General features: G+C 34.1%; 1 non-coding gene and 1 pseudogene across 1 annotated transcript; one reads left to right on the top strand and one right to left on the bottom strand.

Moving 5' to 3' along the window:
* Positions 1-13,895: 13,895 nt before the first annotated feature.
* On the bottom strand, positions 13,896-14,002 carry LOC142608487 (small nucleolar RNA R71). Its single transcript, XR_012839516.1, has one exon. It is a non-coding gene; the product is annotated as a small nucleolar RNA R71 (small nucleolar RNA).
* Positions 14,003-14,037: 35 nt separating this feature from the next.
* On the top strand, positions 14,038-18,553 carry LOC142605827 (uncharacterized; annotated as a pseudogene).
* Positions 18,554-20,772: the final 2,219 nt, after the last annotated feature.

Raw genomic sequence — 20,772 nt, 5'->3', positions numbered from 1 at the left:
GTCAAATGCTAAATTTTTGGAAAATGACTATATGAATAATTTTACTCCTAGAAGTAGAGTTGTATTGGCTGAAATGAATGAATCTGTAAATCAACAACCAATGGATGAAACTAGGGATGATGTGGTTCTATTAGATACACCACAAGATACTACTCATGAGATGTCTAGTATACAGGTGTCTCGTCGTAGTGGGAGAATTGTTCGGCCTCCTATAAGATTTTTAGGTTTGGGAGAAACTTATGAAGCTATCTCAGAAGAGGTTGAATCGGATCCTTACACTTATGATGAACAATGAATGATATAGATGCACATCATTGGGTTCAAGCTGTGAAATCAGAATTAGATTCTATGTATTCCAATCAAGTTTGGGATCTTGTAGAGGCGCCTTACGGCATTAAACTTGTTGGTAGCAAATGAGTTTACAAGAGAAAGAGAGGGATAGATGGAAATGTTGAAACCTTTAAAGCAAGACTAGTGGCGAAAGGGTATACACAAAAAGAAGGCATTGACTATGATGAAACCTTTTTGCCAGTAGCCATGCTTAAATCTATCAGAATTCTCTTATCCATTGCTGCTCATTATGATTATGAGATTTGACAAATGTATGTAAAGGCTGCATTTCTAAATGGAAACCTTGAAGAGGAAATCTATATGATGCAACCAGAAGGTTTTATAGCCAAGAACCAAGAGCATATGGTATGCAAGTTGAAAAGGTCTATTTATAGACTTAAGCAAGCATCTAGGTCATGGAACATCAAATTTGATCAAGCAATCAAGTCATTTGGTTTTGAACAAAATCTTGATGAACCATGTGTGTACAAAAGACATCGAGATAAAGTAGTAATGTTCCTAGTACTTTATGTTAATGATATTTTACTCATTGGGAATGATGTTGGGGTAATGTCATCAGTAAAGGTTTGGTTGTCAAGCCAATTTGATATGAAGGACTTGGGTGAAGCTAACTTTATTATAGGGATCAAGCTTTGGCGGGATCGCAAGAATAAGATGTTAGGCTTATCACAAGCTGGATATATAGATAAGGTTTTTGAACGGTTTAGCATGCAAAACTCCAAGAACGGATTACTTCCTTTTAGACACGAAGCTTCTCTGTTTGATGACCAAAGGCCTAAGACTCAAGAGGAAGAAAATATAATGAGACAAGTTCCTTATGCTTCTGCAGTAGGAAGCCTCATGTATGCCATGCTTTGTACTAGACCAGATATTTGTTATTTAGTTGGCATGGTCAGCCAATATCAATCAAATTCATGACCAAAACATTGGCAAGTTGTAAAGCATATCCTCAAGTATCTTAGGAGAACGAGAGATTATATGCTTGTTTACCGGTGTGAAGATTTGATTCCCATTGGCTATACAGATGCATATTTTTGATCGGATCTAAATTTCAGAAAATCCACGTTGGGTTGTGTTTTCACCTTGGGAGGTGGAGCCATAATTTGGAGGAGTGTTAAGCAATCTTGTATTGCTGACTCCATCATGGAAGCCGAATATTTTGCTGCTTATGAGGCAGCAAAGGAGGCTGTTCGGCTCAAGAAATTCCATCCTGATCTTGGTGTTGTGAGAATTGAGCAAGTTCCTATTACATTTTTCTGTGACAATAGTGGAGCGGTTGCACAATCCAAGTATCTAAGGAATCACAAGAAAGGAAAACACATTGAGATAAAGTACCACATCATTCGAGACATTGTTGCTCATGGAGATGTAGTGGTAGCAAAGATTGAAAGTGCAAATAATCTAGCAGATCCGTTTACTAAAGCCTTGCCTCAAAGGACTTTCGAGTCACATTTGGAGGAGATGGAAGTTAGATTAGTGCACAATAGTCTTTAGGGCAAGTGGGAGATTGTTAGGATTAGTGCCCTTAAATCCTATTGTATGATGTTATGTATGATATTATGTATGATATGATGTGTGACTTAATATTGTGATTAATAAATTTGTTTTATTATAATTTAAAATAATGGTAACATGAATATGCGACATTATCATGTAGTCCATGAGATGCATAGTATGTGATTTATGTGAAAAGTATACTACTATTACTAATACTACTGGAGCCCCTGTAGGTAGTTGAATTGTGATACTCGTCTATCTCCTTATGAACACTATTTCTAGACGAAGAGACGACAATTTCAGACATTTCGAAGAAAACTTAAGGAAAACCTAAAGACGAGTATGGAGAGAATACCTGGCTCTAGACGAAGGAGGACTAAGGACGTGGAAACACTTCTAAGACGAGGCTCTAGACGACGAATGTCAAGGAGGAGAATTTAAGAAATGTAAAAGGTAGGAGGGGAATTCCACTATTTATAGGCGATAAGATTTGGCATTTGAAATGACACAACAAACCAAAAGGCGCCACTGGCATTTTCCTCAAAAAAAAAAAAAAATCGACACGACAGGCCTCCAATGAGATCATGACACGTGGTACAATCTGGACCACAAAAGAAAAACCAAAGAAATAGTGACACGTGACACAATGACTGACTTCCAACATTAAGGCATGTGTCCAAGAACAATAGTGGATTCTACAATGCATTGGGTGACCTTTGGACAAGGGAGCAACTGATGGTGGGCAAAAATAGTTAACTCCAATTTGTCCACAGAAGTCGTCCATAGTAGAATGACTATCCCAACATTGGGTGATTGTCCTTCTAAGGACGGTCGTCTCTGAAAAGTCCCTAGACGACCCCCTGACCCTTAGGAAATCTCCAAATGTGGATTTTCTTACCAAATCCTGTGAATTGGACCACGTGGTACAATCTTGAAGCATTAGCAAGGTCTTTGTTCATTTCTCTGACTTCCTACTTAACTTCCTGAGGTAGTTACAGAGGACAAGACTAGATATTCTAACTCCTATGGCAGTTAATAGAAGTTAAGTTTCCACAAATGCTAGAGAAGTTACGAAATAAATAACCGCCTTGGGATTTACTATATAAGGACTCATCTGCATTGAATGAGGGTAAGTTTTTGCAATTCCTAAAAAGTTGAAACTCTAGAATTTGAGAGAAAAACTAACTTTGGCATCGGAGGGTTCTTGGCCGGTCCACCCTGGTCATCCTTTAATCGTGTGTTCTTCTTTTCAGGTCTTCCAAACAATTACCAACCCTTTGAAGCTTGAAGCATCCAGCCTACTAATTCTCTATGCATCATCAAATGCTATCCCCAATCAAAATTTTAAAGGAAAAATAAACTAATGTAAAATATATTAATAAAAAAGAAAATGAGAACACACATGCCTGCGAACACATTTTATAGTAAATAAACTAACATATAACAACATAAAACTTACTTAGAATATAAATAAAAGAATAATCTTGCTTCAAGGCTCTTTCTCTGTTTGTTCTTAATTTTCTACTAATTATAATGAGAATTTTTTTGTTTACTTTATTTTAGCAACATATAAAATACTAAAATAATAATAATAATAATAATAATAATAAAAGTATTATATTCATGTTTCTTATTTAGATGAGAGCTACAAGTTATATGCTTGTCGACATTTTTTTAGCATGTTTGAACTAATTGAATTTTTAGAAATAAATTTAAATATTTATTATAAAAATTTTGAATTTGGAAAGGAAAGAGAAGGTAGCTTTTGTTCCAAATCAAATGTGCATACCGAAGTGTAGAAAACTGCCAAGTAAAATAGATGATATAGAGCTTGGAAATCTTTTGTTCCATGCAATAGAAAGAAGTGAAATAAAAATTTAACAAATCTTATGCATACTTGCCATTATTTAGAATCCAGAGTAATGATAGAGATACAAACTTATATATATATATATAAATTGTTGATGTGGTGAGTGTTTATTGGTAAATAAAAAAGTGACGTTAGTAGTGGACCTAGCTGACAACTAGTAAGAAGTTAGTCACATTAATAATTTGTAAAAATGTTATAAAATTGTTTGTGATTATAGCATTACTCTTAGAACCCAGTCAAGTAGATAATTTGTTAGATTTATGGAGAATGATTGTGGGGATGTCTTGGAAGGTTTCTTTTTCCCCTGACTTTGGACATGAAAAATGAAAATTGAGAAAAGCTAAATTTGACCCTGCAAGTCAACTGAGCACATCAACCACGGTTATTTGCCTGACTCAGTGAAACTGTACATGTAGGTTAAACTAGGTGAAACCAAAAGTTTTATAATTTTATTACTAGTCTCCACATAAATGACATGGAATATAGTAGCCGCACAAGTTAGCAAATTGTGAAATTATGTGATTGGGCATATCTCTAGAATTATTTCAGTGGAAATGAAAAAAAGTATATCGTGTTACAGTTGATTGTTTGAAGCCAGATGCATACACCTATTGCATGATATAACTTCTAGTATGGGCTAGACTACCATTAAGTCGTGGGGAGCACAATGGGCTGAACCGTGGTCAATCCTTCAAGTATCACAGGGGCCTTAAGCTTAAAGGTCACAATGGGCATGAGATTTATTGAGGAGGCTATTTATGAAAGCCCTCTTTACTAGCAACTCGTTAACAAGAGCATCTAAGTTTAGAGATATATTTTGATGTCAAGCCCGTTCTGCTTCCTTGGGTCTCAAATAGGTTATGCAAGGCCCCACCATGATTAGCAATATATATACTTTGTGAGTTTCTAAATCCATTGAACAACTTGAGTTTACGTACTTTTTAGTTGCACATTGAAATGAAGTGGCCAAACTATATTCTCACTAATTAAGGCATAGGCAGAGAAGTGATTCTTCTTCTGGGTAAACTATATTCGCAAGCCAATATTGTGTGATCTTCGAATCACCGCACATACTCATCAACCCTTTGTGATCCCTTTACCACTCTCCTAACTCCTACCATATATGGAACCTTTCTTCTTCCGCAAAGAATTTGACATAATTATTAAAAAAAAAAAAACTCCTTTGTCTTGACAAACCCCAATGAAATATTGCTTTAGTTAGTGAGGGACTTATAGAATTTCCCCTTAAATGAAGGTCCCTATCTCTATCAAAAATCCGAATTCATCCATGAAACAAGCCACGTCTTCTCTAGCATTTCTTTGCCTGCCATTATACTTGAGAGAACTTTGTGGAAACATATATTCCTTAATTAGGATATGGTTTAATGGTGAATTCATTCGGGTATGATGGACAGAAGGCATATGAAATAGTCTAGAGGTATTTCTTCTCTCTGGGCTATGATCCTCTAGACATCTTCCATGGGCATGTAAGTTGATGACTTCTACACATTACATTTTAGAGTATTAATTATCATACACTTACTATGGCACACACACCGTACACACATTTGAAATCATGTTTAAAATTGTGAAATTGTATTTTTGGGGCCGAATGTAGAAACTCGTGAAATCATAATAAGACGTTATAACTTGCACTTCCTTAGTTTCGTGAGTGTAGAAACTTCCAATTAATATGCCTTGAAAGGAGTTAGACAATTAGTTTCTAGTTCTCTAGTAAGTTATGCATTATCTTGGCAGTCATCGTTTGACTATAAATGTTTCCTCTTTCAGAATAACGATTTTCTTTTGTAGTGGTACCACCATGAGATCGAGGTTCCATATATGGGGCCTTCTTGCTCCTACTGCACATACTATGACTATTATTAGGACTCTGAACTCCACACCACAGTGACAGTGGAGTCGCCGACCTTGAATGTTGTGGTGGTTACTTGCTTGACCAAGGGGGATTGTATCCAGTTCCAAGCACATTTCAGGCATAATTTTCCGCCGTAGTAATCCAAGTAAGAATTGTATTTTATCCCCAAAGAAATGGAATGTGGACCAAGAGCCTTTCATCACCTTTAGGGGCCAGTTTCCTTTTAATCCAATGGAAGATACTTTGGTCTTATCCCAAAAGCTAAATACTATATTTTACAACTATATTTCTTGTGTCAGGGTTATATTTTTTTATGTAATTAGCATATCGTAAGACAAAAAACATTTTACTTATATTTGTGTAGATCTAAGTGAATTCAAGAATATCATGAAGTATTTTGAAGAAGTTTTTCTAGTGGTAGTATTGAAGACATGAAGACAATACAAAGAAACAAGTGGTAAAAACTAAAAATAGGTATCTAAACACCTGACTCAATACCTTTATCTATTGAGAATTAACAAGGCTCGAAAACTCTGGATTTATCGAGCTTCTCAGATCTAGAAATCTCATATTTGATTTTCAGCCCATGATGACTTGCTTTTCTAGGGTTTTGTCCTCTAACTTACTAGATGATATAAGAGTTTTATTTTATTGTTGTCATCATACATAAAGACTTACATAGAGAATCTACATACTTCTTGTGATGCTATTGCGTTCTTATGCGCCTTAGAATTTTGTAACTAAGTTGACTTCAATTCTTTAAGTGTGAAGTGAAGAACTTTGCATCTATCAACAAACTTCAAGTTGCTTCGAGTTAGATATGGATTAGAGATTCGTGCAAATGATTTAGTCATAGATTGGAGACTTGGGCAATTGAAAAGTCTATACAAGATCAAGTCTAATTGGAGATTAGTGCAAAGGTTCAATTATAGGTTGGTATTTTGGGATAGTCCAAGTAGTGATAAAATTCTTTAAACTTGTAACCGCTTGTTCTTGATTAGTGGATTCTTGGGAGTGGTGATTTAAAATTCACCTGATGGGGTTCTTGTTTTGTGAAAGATTTCTCCATTAGCTAACAAATCACTGTGTCAAATTTATTTTCTATTGCACTCTATATTAGATTTGTGATTTGCTTGTGCCTTCACGGTGTTTGCATAAAATCAGAATAATTAACTAGTTGGTTCAATCTATAACCCAACATCTTGACTTTTAGGCGGGAGGCTATACTAAATCCTTTTATATAAACATATACAAAAGTGTGTGTGTATTTTATGCGTCCCAAAAACTCAACTTTAGATATAGTGATAATTGAACATGATTAAGATCACAACTAATTTTTATTATGGGCTAATGTAATCCACAATGGGATATTTGAATGAGAACAAGAAACATCTACATAAAAATCATGTTGAACTAAATTTCATCATTTCATATCATGGATTGTGTTACAAGGGTTTTTCTCAATAACAATGATACTCTAATCTTCTGAAATTCTCTCTTTACAGTTTTCTCTTTGTCTCATGTATTATATTTCTTTTTTTATTTGCTCTTATCCTCCATTATATTAGCTCTATCTTCTTCTCCAAAGTGTGCTATCCCTATACAGCTAGATAATTTTCGGTCCCATCAAGCTCTTCTTTTCCCATTTCTCATCATGAATGGAGACTTTTGGGACTTCTTTTACCATTCAAGCTTGTCCTTCAGCATTAGATGTGGTTGTGCCAGGTAAGAGATTCTCATTAATGTGGAGGTTACTGTAGAATCGTCAAGAAGCTTTAGAAAGCTTCCTTGGAAAGCCTCATACTTTCTAGAATTCTACCTCGAAAGCCCAGCAAAGGCGTTGACCTCAGATGGGGTCCTTGGTATTTGGATGTAGGATCGCGCTGTGCCTAATTTATGATTTGAGGCTTGATTCTCTTCAAAAGGCTTATTCTTAAAGTGGGCTAGTTAGTATTGGGCTTATTTTTGCTATTGAACTGATGTTAATTGGGATCTATATATCCATGTTCATATATATATTATTGATGTCTATACGGCAATGAGAGCAAAATCTAATTTAGAAAAAATGAAAAAAATATAATTTGACATGAAAATAGAGCTTTTAATTTGATTCCATCGAATTTACTTTATATGATGTTTTAATTCTAAAACTACAAAATAAAAAATAAAAAAAAAGGATTTTCAAAGTATAATTTGTTTCCCTCTTACTTAATTATATCAACACGGATGCATATAGACATTGTTAGCCTCCACTTTTCCTTATTTAATTTAAAAATAAAAAATTCTTATAATGGGAATTAGTAAAATAATTAAGGGAAAAAAAAAAGAAAGAAAATGAAAAGAAATTATATATTTTTCAATGAAAATTTTTAAATATTTTTTAGTTAAGAAAATAGAATCATTAACATTATGGGAGCAGATGATTCAATGACACACTAAGGCCATGGGCCCTATCCGAGGATGATTAAAAGCCCACACATGTGTTAATTGAAGTCTGACACATGGGCCAAGATTGAGGAGGGAAGACGTCAAGATCACTCAAAGTCGGACTAAAACTGAGAATAAGAGGTCCGAGGAAAGAAGGCTAACCAGTCTGTCGACTGAGGGTCCGAAGGAGCAAATGCACCTCAGGAGTACTTTTGTGTAACTCCTTGCATTGGAAAGTAAAGCTCTAGAGAAGACAATAGAGTTGTGCAAGAAACGGAATGGGGAAAGATCTGGGAAGGTGACTACCACCTCCACATTTAATACTCTACACCAACTGAACTAGCCACATTTATGAGAAAAAGACACCTGAATAGTGACTTCATAGCTCACAGCTCTCTCTACCACCTCTAGAAGGGCCCTAATGGGACAATCATCCAAACTATTCCCCTGAGACGTACAGATGGAGGGCTAAGATGCAATGGAAGGGGCTATATAAGGAAAGGAACCCCTCTGAAAATGAGGTTGAACATTCTACAAGAAAAAATACAGAGAGAGAAAGAGAGCAAAGGACCCCACTGTAAAAATATTATCCTTGACTGTTAATGAGCAATCCATCCTTGGACCTGCTCGAGGAATAATTTACATTGAATTGGTGTTTCTCTCATTCATATTAATCGCTTTAATCCTATTGCCCTTAAGCTTAGTATTGCAATTGACTCGGAAGCCCACTCTCTTACAAATTTATTGTATTGGGCTTCAAGAACTAGAATCCACTACTCTAAGTGGGCTTGAGCCTTTCTTTTGAGTCCCTACAAATAACATTATTCTAATTTTTTTCCTAAAATTAATTCCATGGAGAGAGAAAGAGACTTTGGAGGGATAGGGGTAGCTTAAGGTATTGGGTCTGTGAAGGGTTGATGTCTTTAATATAGTAGCACTATTTGAGTTTAGGAATTTATTTACTCTTTTTTTTCTTTTTCTTTTTTTAAATGTTAGAAGGAATGTCATAGGAATGGGTTAGTTGGTCATTTTTTGGAGTCTCTTTGGACTGTGTTAATTCTTTGGGGTGCGCTAAATGTATTTGGAATCTTAAACTTGTAATTTTAATATCAAGAGCCTTGTAGTTCAATGACAATACTTGGTGTTTCCAACAAAATTTTGAATTCTGTTTCGGAGACCATTTTGGATTGGCTATGGAAACAAAATATGACAATCTCGATTTGTGCCGGTGCACTGTTCCGGAGTTACGCACCAATACACACACACGCGCGCGCGCGCCCTAATAATAACTATATATTACATAATTCATAATCTCATTAATCAGTAAAAAAATCATAACATAAAAAAAATTATGAAAACAAAAACTAATAAAAATCCACAATTGGTTTTCAAATTATTTTTATTTATTTATTTTTTGCCTAGTCTAGTATTTCTCGCCTTTTTAATATTTCTTCTACAAGACCTTCTCCCTCTATTCCCTCTGTCATTGTATTTGTCCCACATATTATTTTATTACATTTTTTTCTCCCAAAGTTTAAAAGTTATTTTTTCTCTTGAATTCTAATAAGAGCATTCACAGCAAGGAAGCTAAAAATTATAACTTTTAGCAACTTAAAAATCAACTTTATCTATTTTAACAACCAATTTACAATACACCCAACATTAAAGACTCTATTTTTTTAGCAATTCGTTTAAAATAATATAAATAACTCATTAAAATAATGATAAACAACCACCACAAAAACCAACACAAGAGCAATAGCTAGCTCCATCACCTCCACTGTCACCCCACCAGCCACAACCACAAACCACATAAAAAAAAATGAATAGAAAAAAAAAGTCCAGCCCCCAACAACCTTCCTCTTCCACTTCTTAACCTGCAACCACCAACCTCAACAAAAAAAAAAAAATAAAATAAGAAGAAGAAGAAACAAAACACATCAAACCCATAATCCAATCACCATCAACCTTCCTCTTCCACTTCTTAACCACAACCACAACCACAACACAATTTAACAGAAATCAAACAAATTAATGACCATCTAGCCCAACAACACCACTATGACCCAACCACCCAAATCGAGTCATTGAAGCACAGTCACTGTGACCTATGACGCATGACCAACTAGCCAAATCGACTCACAAACCAATCGGACCCACGAACCAATCAGACCCATCAAAGCACAATCACGCATGACCCATGAACCAATCGAACTACAAGTTATTTAAGAAACTCTGTAGACACCGCATTTTGTACCCCTTACGACTCGAGCCCCTGTCCCGCAATGATGTTGAAATTCTAAAGCCCAAGGTTGGTTTAGGGCCCAATCAAATTGAAATTGACTTGAGGAAATTATTTTTAAAAAATATAACTCTTTTATGAATCTAAATAAGCTATTTTTGGAAAAGAAAGACCATATAAACCTTAGGACATGTGTACGCATACACATGTATGCACACGCATGCTCAATGATAATAACTTAATTTTGCATATTTCTATCATTATTAGAAAGCATTATCATACTTATTTTGAGTTAATTTATGAATTTTACAGTTGGTTTTGAAATAATGTTAAATAATCAATTTTGTGCTTAATTGAATTTTAATGCATAAATTTGTCTTTTATAAGGTAATGAAATTAAATAAGTGGATTTGTGCAAATAAGAAAGTTAATGGACTTTACTTTTACAATAGCCATAATGAAGTCAAAGAAGGCCAACTCAATTAAATTCAAGACCAATTAGAGCAAGGAATCAAAGGAAATTTCACCAAATCCTAGTCCAATTCAGATTAGGATTCCAGCCTGCGTACTAGTCAGAATTTGGAGCATAACGTTCGGCTCAGATGTCCAGTCGAGATGATTCAAGTTTGGCTGGAAATCTAACTTAAAGGGATACAGCTTTTTAGTTTACCAAAAGTCCTAATTCTAAAGTTATATGGGCCAAAAATGTCGGTTAAGTGAAGCCTAAAAACCTGAGATTTTCTCCAAACTGGAATTCAACTTGCAATAAAATTCCTTGACCTATTTAAAGGCTCTTTAGGGAAAAATTCAGAGGGGAGCTGCTGTAGAACATAATTTAGGTTTTCATAAAGTTTCTTTACAGTTTTTAGAGTTTTATTTGTGCTATGGCTTGCTAGAAGCCATGCTAAGGCAAGGGGTGAAACCCAACCATTTATTGGTATGTTCTTAACAATTATTTATTAGTTTTAATGCTTATATTTTTATGTTTTTGATTGTTTTACTCATCTAGAAAAATTTTTAGTTCTGTATAATCCTTTGATTTATCGTAGACTCTGAGCACGTTAAATGCTTAGTATTCCCTGCGAACTAATTCACTAGTTTTGTTTTGCCTAAAATCAATTAATTTCATAAAACTACATTGGACAATTAATTCTTGATTTTTTATTGTTAAATCATCCGATGAAGATCATCCTTCGTATGAATTTTAGTTGAGTTATAAAATAAATATTGTTAAGAATACCAATTGATGTGTTATGTGTGAAACCTTAAACCTTAGTGCCTTAATATATTGTTATTTTCTCTCAATTTAATTTACCTTTACGAAACCATCAAAAATCTCTCCAATTAAACTTTATTATTTTAGTTTTATTCTCTTGTGGTTTGCTAATCAATTCCCTTTTCCTTGTGGATTCAATCTCGGACTTACTGATTTATTACTTCGCGATAATCTTGCACTTGGGAGCATTATTTAAGTCGTAGCAAGTTTTTGGTGCCGTTGCCAGGGAAATCGGCAATTAGAGAAGCGTTCCACTTCGTTTAGAGAGGTTTTTGGTATTAAATTTCTTCACATATTTGGTAATATCTCTCCAACTCTTTTCTTTTTAAGTTAGTTTTCCTTTAGAGTTTTTCTTTTTATTTTTACTTCTTTTTATTGTTAAAGGTATTTGTTTTCTTGTTCTTTTTCTTTCTTGCTTTACTTTTGCATGCATGTTTGGTGTAGTGATAGTGATAATCGCTTGGTTAGAATTGAGTGTAATAATTTGTTTGCCAATTTATCTGATTCTTTCACACATTCTCACACACTTGATATCATGGTTGACTTAGAGAGTAATCATGGTGATGAGAATAATTTAAATAATGAAAACTTCCATGCTTACCAACCCATTAGAACTCTCAGGGATTATTTGCAACCTACTAGGAGTAGTGCACCATCATGCATCATTTTTCCAACTAATGCAAATAATTTTAATTTTAAGCCTGGTATGATTTCATTACTTCCTAAATTTTATGGCTTAGATTATGAAAATCCTGAAGGAAAAACACGTGTTTGTATCACATACAAAACATACGCAGCGGAAAAATAACGGATCTACTTCATGCACAATCGTTAACATGCACTATGTAAGTTTCAGAATTTAAGAACAAGAGAGTGTACCTTGGAGCGGTAAACACTTTCAATCTTGGGAACACTTTCAATCTTCACTCCAATTCCACTAACACCCAAGATGTGTGGTCTCTCAATCAGTTCCAAAGGGAGAATGTCAAAGTGTCTAACACTTCTTACACCACTTCGCAATAGTGTTCTTACAATTCTCTCTCTACAAAAAAATCTGTATGTTTTTCCCTTTGTATCTAACTGATTGTCTAATTGGGCTGGCCTTTTGGGCCTTTCCAATTGGGCTTAAGTGTGTGGCTTGGAGTGGGACCAAAAGGGACTAATAAGACACTAGCTCTAATGGGCCTTGGGCTTTTTTGTCAACTCTTGACAAGTCCAAAGTTACCATTAATTATATTTAATACCACTATATAAATATAATTGCACTCTAGGCCTTATTATTAAATTATATCCCAAGACTTTATTGTACTTGCAACCCCTTCATAAAATATTCGTAGTAACACAAAGTCATGAATGTAGACTGCCATTTTGTAAATTACTACATCTTATCCTTGAGTATTAGGTTTAATTCTTTAAGTTATTCATCATATATTTATGAAATCCAATTTCATAAATATATACTCTAGCAAAAATTTACTAAAGTAGTTAGGCCTAACATTCTGAATAACAAACCTATTAAACTTATCTCAAGGGAATATTTTGTATCTCTGTTAAGAGACTATAAATTCCATCTTGAGAATATATGTTCCATCAACATTAAATGTGGTTGCCCAACATACTGAGGTTCTGACCGTAACTCTAGATCTCATTCCTGATATATCAAAGTAACCTACACCTCATGATCAAGTCCATTATTCTCTCAAGATTAAGAGTTCATGCAAATATAAGTCGTGAGTTTATTATTCATTTGACAGTCGTTAGGAGAATAATAAATCTCACACCAGTCCAGTTCAATATGTTTTAACTCTTAAACATATCAACGTATCAACTAGAAATCTCTATTTCCATGATCAAGACAAATCATCTTAGTTGATATGTTATAGTCTTCGCAGATGAAATGCCCAATTTCATCATCGACTGAACTACAATTCTGAGTTTACAAAGAACTTGTGATTTATATTTTCTGTGACTTTTCACATAACATACTATGCATCTCATGGACTATATGATAATGTCCCAATGTTCATGTTACCATTATTTTTAGATAATAATAAAACAACTTTATTAATTACAATATTAAGTCATACATAATAACATACATAGCATCATACAATAGGATTTAAGGGCACTAATCCTAACAAATCCTTACCTACACTTTAAGGAATATGAGGAGGTATGTTCTACCTTCTATGACAAATCATGTAATGAAGAGACCGTTAGGTTGAAGTTGTTCCCTTTTTCTCTTAAAGACAAGGCAAAAACTTGGCTTAATTCTTCGAGACCTAGGTTAATTGGAACTTGGCAAGAGATGCAAACTCAGTTTTTAAAGAAATTTTTTCCAATTCATAGGACTAATGCACTTAAAGGAAAAATAATGAATTTTTCACAAAAAGATAATGAGACATTTTATCAATGTTGGGAAAGAGTTAAAGATTTGATTAATGCTTGTCCACATCATGGCTATGAAAATTTTTTTCTATGAAAGTTTAACTCCAAAGATGCGTCAATTTGTAGAGATGATGTGCAATGGAGAGTTTTTGAATAAAGATCCTGATGAGGTTTTTGATTATTTTGGTCTCTTAGCTGAGAATGCCCAATCTTGGGATACCACTAATACCCCAAATAGGTCTAGAGCATCCACCAACCATTCTGGGGGTGGTAAGTACCAACTTAGGTAATATGATGACCATCGTGCTAGGGTGACTAGTCTAACTAGAAAGCTTGAAGCCATGGAATTAAGGAAGGTTAATGGAATCAATACTGTGCCTAAAATTGATGAAGTTTGTAGAATTTATGAGACCATGGAACACCCTACCAATGAATTCCCTACAATTCCAACTTTTAAGGAGGTGTTGCATGATCAAGCAAATGCTATGAGCATGGTGAAAAAATCATAGCCTTCCCCCTGTTCAGATACATACAATTTAGAGTGGAAGAATCATCCAAATTTTAGTTGGAGGAATGATAATGTGGTTGCACCTCCTACACTTGGTTCTTCAAATTTTGTTCCCTATAATCCCCCTCCAAAGAAGAGTCTTGATGACACTTTGCAACATGCAAACTCAATCCACCATTAATAATCAGAACTCACAAGCTCTAAATGACATTAGGAGCACCGTCACTAAATTGACCACGTCCATGAGCACAATAGAAAAGGGTAAGTTTCCATCTCAACAACAACCAAACCCCCAAGGTCAATTTGTGTTGATGATTGTAGTTCCTTTGAAAATAAAGTGAGTCAAGCTAAATCTGTAACTACTCTTCGTAGTGGAAAAATCATTGAGAAAGATATTCCTAAAAGAAATACACATGATGAATCTTTCAAAATAAAGAGTAGTGATGAAGTCCTTGAGCCTAAATCTAATGAAATTGAAAGGTGTCCTATCCCTGCTCCCTTTCTCCAAATGTTGATTCCACCTCAAAAAATGAATTGAAATTTTGAAATCCTTGAAGTGCTTAAGCAAGTTAAAGTGAACATTCCTCTTTTGGATTCCATAAAGCAAATTCCATCATATGCTAAATTTTTGAAAGATTTGTGTACTGTTAAGCGTAAGCTTAATGTACATAAGAAGGCATTTTTGACTAAACCAATTAGTGCAATCACTCAAAACAATAGACCTCCAAAGTTTAAAGGTCCAGGTTGTCCCACTATTTCATGTGTGATTGGTAATTCAAAAAAAGAGAAAGCTTTGCTTGATCTTGGGGCAAGTGTGAATCTTTTTCCATATTCAGTGTATGAGAAATTAGGTCTAGGCGAGTTAAAACCCACTTCCATAATTTTACAACTTGCTGATTGATCTGTGATTGTTCCTAAGGGTGTTGTTGAGGATGTTTTGGTTCAAGTGGAAAAATTTTATTTTCCTGTTGGCTTTATTATTTTGGACATGCATCCTGTTTCTAATGCTAATTCTCAAATATCTGTGATTTTAGGATTCCAATTTCTTGCAACTTCTAATGCATTGATAAATTGTAGAAGTTGAGTCTTAAAATTATCTTTTGGGAATATAACCCTTGAGCTTAATATTTTTAATACTTGTAAGCAACCTAGTGATAAAGAGGACGTGCATGAAGTTGACTTAATTGAAACACTTGTTCAAGAACAATTCAGCAAAACATGTTTTTTAGATTCATTAGAAGCTTGTCTAGTCAATTCATGTGATTTTTAATTTTGATGAGAATTCTGAAATAGCATACATTCATTGTCTTTTGGAATCTGCACAGGAATTGGAAGCGAGCAATTGTAAATTGAAATATGAGGAGTTGCCACCTCGTGAGATAAAGTTGTTGCCATCTAGTGAGCAAGTACCAAAATTGGAGTTAAAGCCCTTGCCTGTTGAGCTCAAGTATGCTTTTCTAGGAACCGATGAGACTTTTCCTGTGGTAATATCTTCTGAACTTAACTCTTTGCAAGAAGGTAAGTTATTAAATGTTTTGAGAAAACATAAGAGTGCCATAGGATGAAACATAGCTGACATTAAATGAATTAGCCCATTGGTTTGTACTCACAAGATTTATTTAGAGGACAATGCTAAACCATCTGGGAGATGCAACGTAGGTTGAACCCTACAATGAAAGAGATAGTTAGAACTGATGTGTATTGATTATAGAAAATTGAATGTAGTCACTGGGAAAGATCACTTCCCTTTACCTTTCTTAGATTAAGTTTTAGAGAGAGTAGCAGGTCATGAGTACTATGGCTTTTTAGATGGGTATTCTAGGTACTATTAAATTGAAATTGCACTTGAAGATCAAGTGAAAACCATATTTACTTGTCCTTTTGGTACTTTTGCATTTAGAAGGATGCCATTTGGTTTATGTAATGGACCTGCCACCTTTCAAAGGTGCATGCTAAGTATTTTTAGTGACATGGTAGAGCATTATTTAGAGGTTTTCATTGATGATTTTTTTTTGGTGACTCTTTTGATGAATGCTTTCTAATTTACAAAAAGTCTTAACTAGGTGTGAAGAAAATAATTTACTATTAAATTGGGAAAAGTGCCATTTCATGGTCACAGAAGGGATTGTATTAGGCTACATTGTTTCTTCAAAAGGCATAGAGGTGGATAAAGCAAAAATTGAGTTGATTGCTAATTTGCCTACACCTAAGACTGTTAAAGATGTGAGATCATTCCTAGGACTTGCTGGATTTTATAGGAGGTTCATAAAAGACTTTCGTTTCATATCTAAACCTATGTGTAACCTCCTAACAAATGCCACTCCCTTTGAATGGACCTAAGGTTGCCAAGAAGCTTTTGATAAGCTAAAAGGCATTTACCACTGCACCTATCATGCAACCACCAAATTGGACTTTACCTTTTTAAATTATGTGTGATGCAAGTGATTATGTGATTGGAGCTATTTTAGGGCAAAGAAAGGATAAAAAAGCTCATGCAATCTATTATGCAAGTAAGACTTTGAATGAAGCTCAAATGAATTATTCAACAACTGAAAAAGAGTTAATTGCTGTGGTATTTGCCTTAGATAAATTTTGTTCATATATTCTTGGCTTTCTTGTTTTTATTTTCATTGACCATGCAACTTTAAAATATCTTCTTTCAAAGAAGGATGTAATGCCAAGGTTGATTAGATGGATTCTTCTACTACAAGAATTTAGTGTGGTGGCAGACCATCTGTCGTGCCTCACTTTTAATGAATCCATGGATGCATTACCCATTAGGGATTCATTCCTTGATGAAAAATTGTTTTCCATCTCTACTTTGCCTTGGTATGCTGATATTGTCAATTTTCTTGTCACAGGCCAAACACCATGTCACTAGAGTGCTCAAGATAAGAAACGCTTCATGGTTGAGGTATGCAATTTTTTCTATGATGATCCTTATTTATTTAAGTACTGTCGAGATCAAATCATTAGGAGATGTGTCCCTAATAATGAAATATTTAGTTTCATCTCCTTTTGTCATAATGAAGCTTGTGGAGACCATTTTTCTTCAAGGAAAACCGTTGCAAAGATTTTGCAATGTGGAATTTATTGGCCTAATATGTTTAAAGACACTCATCATGGGTCTTGTCAAAAGTTGGGAGGAATAACTCGTAGAAATATGATGCCTTTAAATCCAGTTTTAGTTGTTGAAATTTTTGATTGTTGGGTCATAGATTTCATGGGTCCATTTCCTCCTTCTTTTGGATATCTTTACATTCTAGTGGCTATAGATTATGTTTCAAAATGGGTTGAGGCTATTCCTTGCAAAAAGAATGATCACAAAATTGTTTTGAAATTCTTGAAGGAAAATGTTTTGTCAAGGTGTGGCATCCCTAGGGCAATTATTAGTGATGAGGGCTTGCACATTTGCAACTGACCTTTTGAGGCATTAATGAGAAAATATTGCATAACACACAAGGTTGCCATCCCATATCACCCACAAACAAGTGGACAAGTTGAGCTTGCCAATAGAGAGATTAAGCAAATTTTGGAAAAAACAGTTAACCCAAATCGTAAAGATTGGTCTTTGAGGTTGAATGATGCACTTTAGGCGTACCACACTGCTTATAAAAATATTCTTGGTATGTCTCCCTATAGAATTGTTTATGGTAAAGCTTGTCACTTACTTATGGAATTGGAACATAAATCATATTGGGCAATAAAGATGTTTAACTTTAACTTAGCAAGGCTAGTTCATTGAGAAAATTGCAATTGAATGAGTTGGAAGAAATTCGGCGTGATGCATATGATAATTCTTGGACTTCCAAAGAAAGAATGAAGGTTTTTCATGACAAACAAATTTTAAGGAAATTTTTGAACCATCTCCACAAGTTCTTTTGTATAATAATTCTAGGTTACATTTGTTCCCCAGAAAATTGAGATCTGAATGGACTAGACCTTTCATTGTTAAAAATGTTTTCCCCCATTGTGCCATAGAAATTGAAAATCCTAAGAATGGTAACATATTTAAGGTGAATGGACAACGTCTTAAGCCGTTTCTTGAGAGTTTTTCACAAGAGGAGGAATCCATTAATTTGGAGGATCTCATTTATCAAGACTTGCCAAGCAATTAGCATTAGTATTTGTGTCGTAGTTTAGATTGTGTTTTTTTTTTTTTTTTTTTTTTTTTTTTTTTTTTTTTTTTTTTTTTGTTTTCTAACCCCTTTTGCAGGTGTTAAGGTTTTTTTTTGTTCACTTATGTTCATCTCTTCAAGGTACTCTCCGTAATCTCTACTCTTTGTTATTTTTCCTTGTTAACATTGAGGACAATGTAAGCTTTAGGTTGGGGGGAGGAACTTGAGATGATTTGCATTTGTTTTTAGCAAGATTTTTAAGTCAAAGTTTATTAAGCTACTTCTATCTAAAGAATTCCATTGTTTTTCATGCTCACCTATTATGCACATGCACTTTAGCCACATGAACATGTATCTTGGTTGAGAGATAGAGATGACTCTGAAAATCTTGAAAATAAAATGTAGAGACCAAGTGAGTTCTTGAGCCATTCATTTTTTAGAGGGTTATTTTCTTTTGATCTCATTTTTTCATTTGGAAGCACATTACTTTGTTGTTGCTTAGTCTCATTATTCTTTGATTTGAAGAACTATCCCAATCCTTAAGAGATGATTTTAGGCCATCTTTGTTAATTTTGAGCCTTTATTATTTTCTTTCTTGATACATTGCCGCTAGTCACCCATTTAAGCTTATTATTTTAGCCATTCCTTTTCAAATCCTTTCCTAAAGTGTTCCAAGAATGAATGCAATCAAATTATTCTATTGCGGTAAATTTGTGGTGAAATAGTTGGAAGAAAAGGAGTCACTAAAAAAAAAAAGTCATAAACAGAAAATGAAAAATGTTGAAAAAAAAAGGAATGTGAAAGAGGAAGAAATAGAGAATAAATTTGTTTATGAAATTTTGAAGAAAAAAGAAAGAAAGTGAAAGTGCAATATTCAAGAAACTTGAGAGGATAAATCAATTGTCATATACTCAAAAGAAGTTGTCTCTATAATTATACTTTTTATTTTTACCTACCCTTTGTTCTAAATTCCTTCTCTCTACCCTACATTATGTCCCAATGAAAGTCCTATTTGATCTTAAGGAAGGTATGGTTTGGGTCTTGACATGACTAATCAATGTGTGTGGTGTAATATTCTTAGTGTTTGGCATCCTTTCATGAGACTATAAATGTCCTTTATTTTGCTTCACTGTTCTTCATCTTATTTATTGCGAGATATTAGTCTTTGTTCTACATTATTCTGCTCACATATGTTTGAGAGTGTTACACCCTTTTCGGAGTGACTTTGGATAGAAATTCAAGACATGTTTTATCTTAAGAATAATGTTGTGTTTGTGTTGGCTAAACTATTCACACACTAAGTATTGATCGTATGTGGAATATCTTTGGTGGTTGTTAGTGTTTTGACATTTGATTAACTGTTTCTACTAAAGTATCAATTTTTTTTTTGTTATTTTGTGTCTTTGTCTCAAGTCGCTTAAATTGTTAGGGACTAGCAATGAGCTAGTTGGGGAGTGTGATAATAACTTAATTTTGCATATTTATATCATTATTAGAAAGAATTATCATACTTATTTTTAGTTGATTCATGCATTTTATAGTTGGTTTTGGAATAATGTTAAAAAACAATTTTGCACTTAATTGAATTTTAATGTGTCAATTTGTTTTTTATGGAATAATGAAATTAAATAAGTGGATTTGTGCAAAGAAGAAAGCTAATGGACTTTACTTTTACAAGGTCCATGATGAAGTCAAAGAAGGCCAAACCAATTAAATTCAAGTCCAATTGGAGCAAGGAATCAAAGAAAATTTGCACAAAATCCAACTCCAATTCGAATTAGGATTCTAGCCTGCATACCAGTCAGTATTTGGAGCATAACTTTCAGCTTAGATATCCAATCGAGAAGATTCAAGTTGGGCTGGAAATCTAACTTAAAGGGATAAAACTTTGTAGCTACCAAAGGTTTGAATTCTGAAGTTAAATGGGCCAAAAACGTCGGTTAAGTGAAGCCTAAAAACCTAGGATTTTCTCCAAATGGGAATCCAATTTGTAATAGGATTCAATTACTTATTTAAAGGCTCTTTAGGGCAAAATTCAGAGGGGAGCTGCCGTAGAACATAATGTAGGTTTTCTTAAAGTTTATTTACAATTTTTAGAGTTTTATTTATGTTATGCCTTGCTAGAAGCCTTGCTAAGGCAAAGGGTGAAACCCAACCATTTATTGGTATGTTCTTAACAATTATTTATTGGTTTTAATACTTATATTTTTATGTTTTTG

This window comes from Castanea sativa, chromosome 8 (assembly GCF_040712315.1).
Source record: "Castanea sativa cultivar Marrone di Chiusa Pesio chromosome 8, ASM4071231v1".
Classification (NCBI taxonomy): Eukaryota; Viridiplantae; Streptophyta; class Magnoliopsida; order Fagales; family Fagaceae; genus Castanea; species Castanea sativa.
Note: the sequence above shows the minus strand (reverse complement) of the source record. Positions and strands in the feature narration are given on the sequence as shown.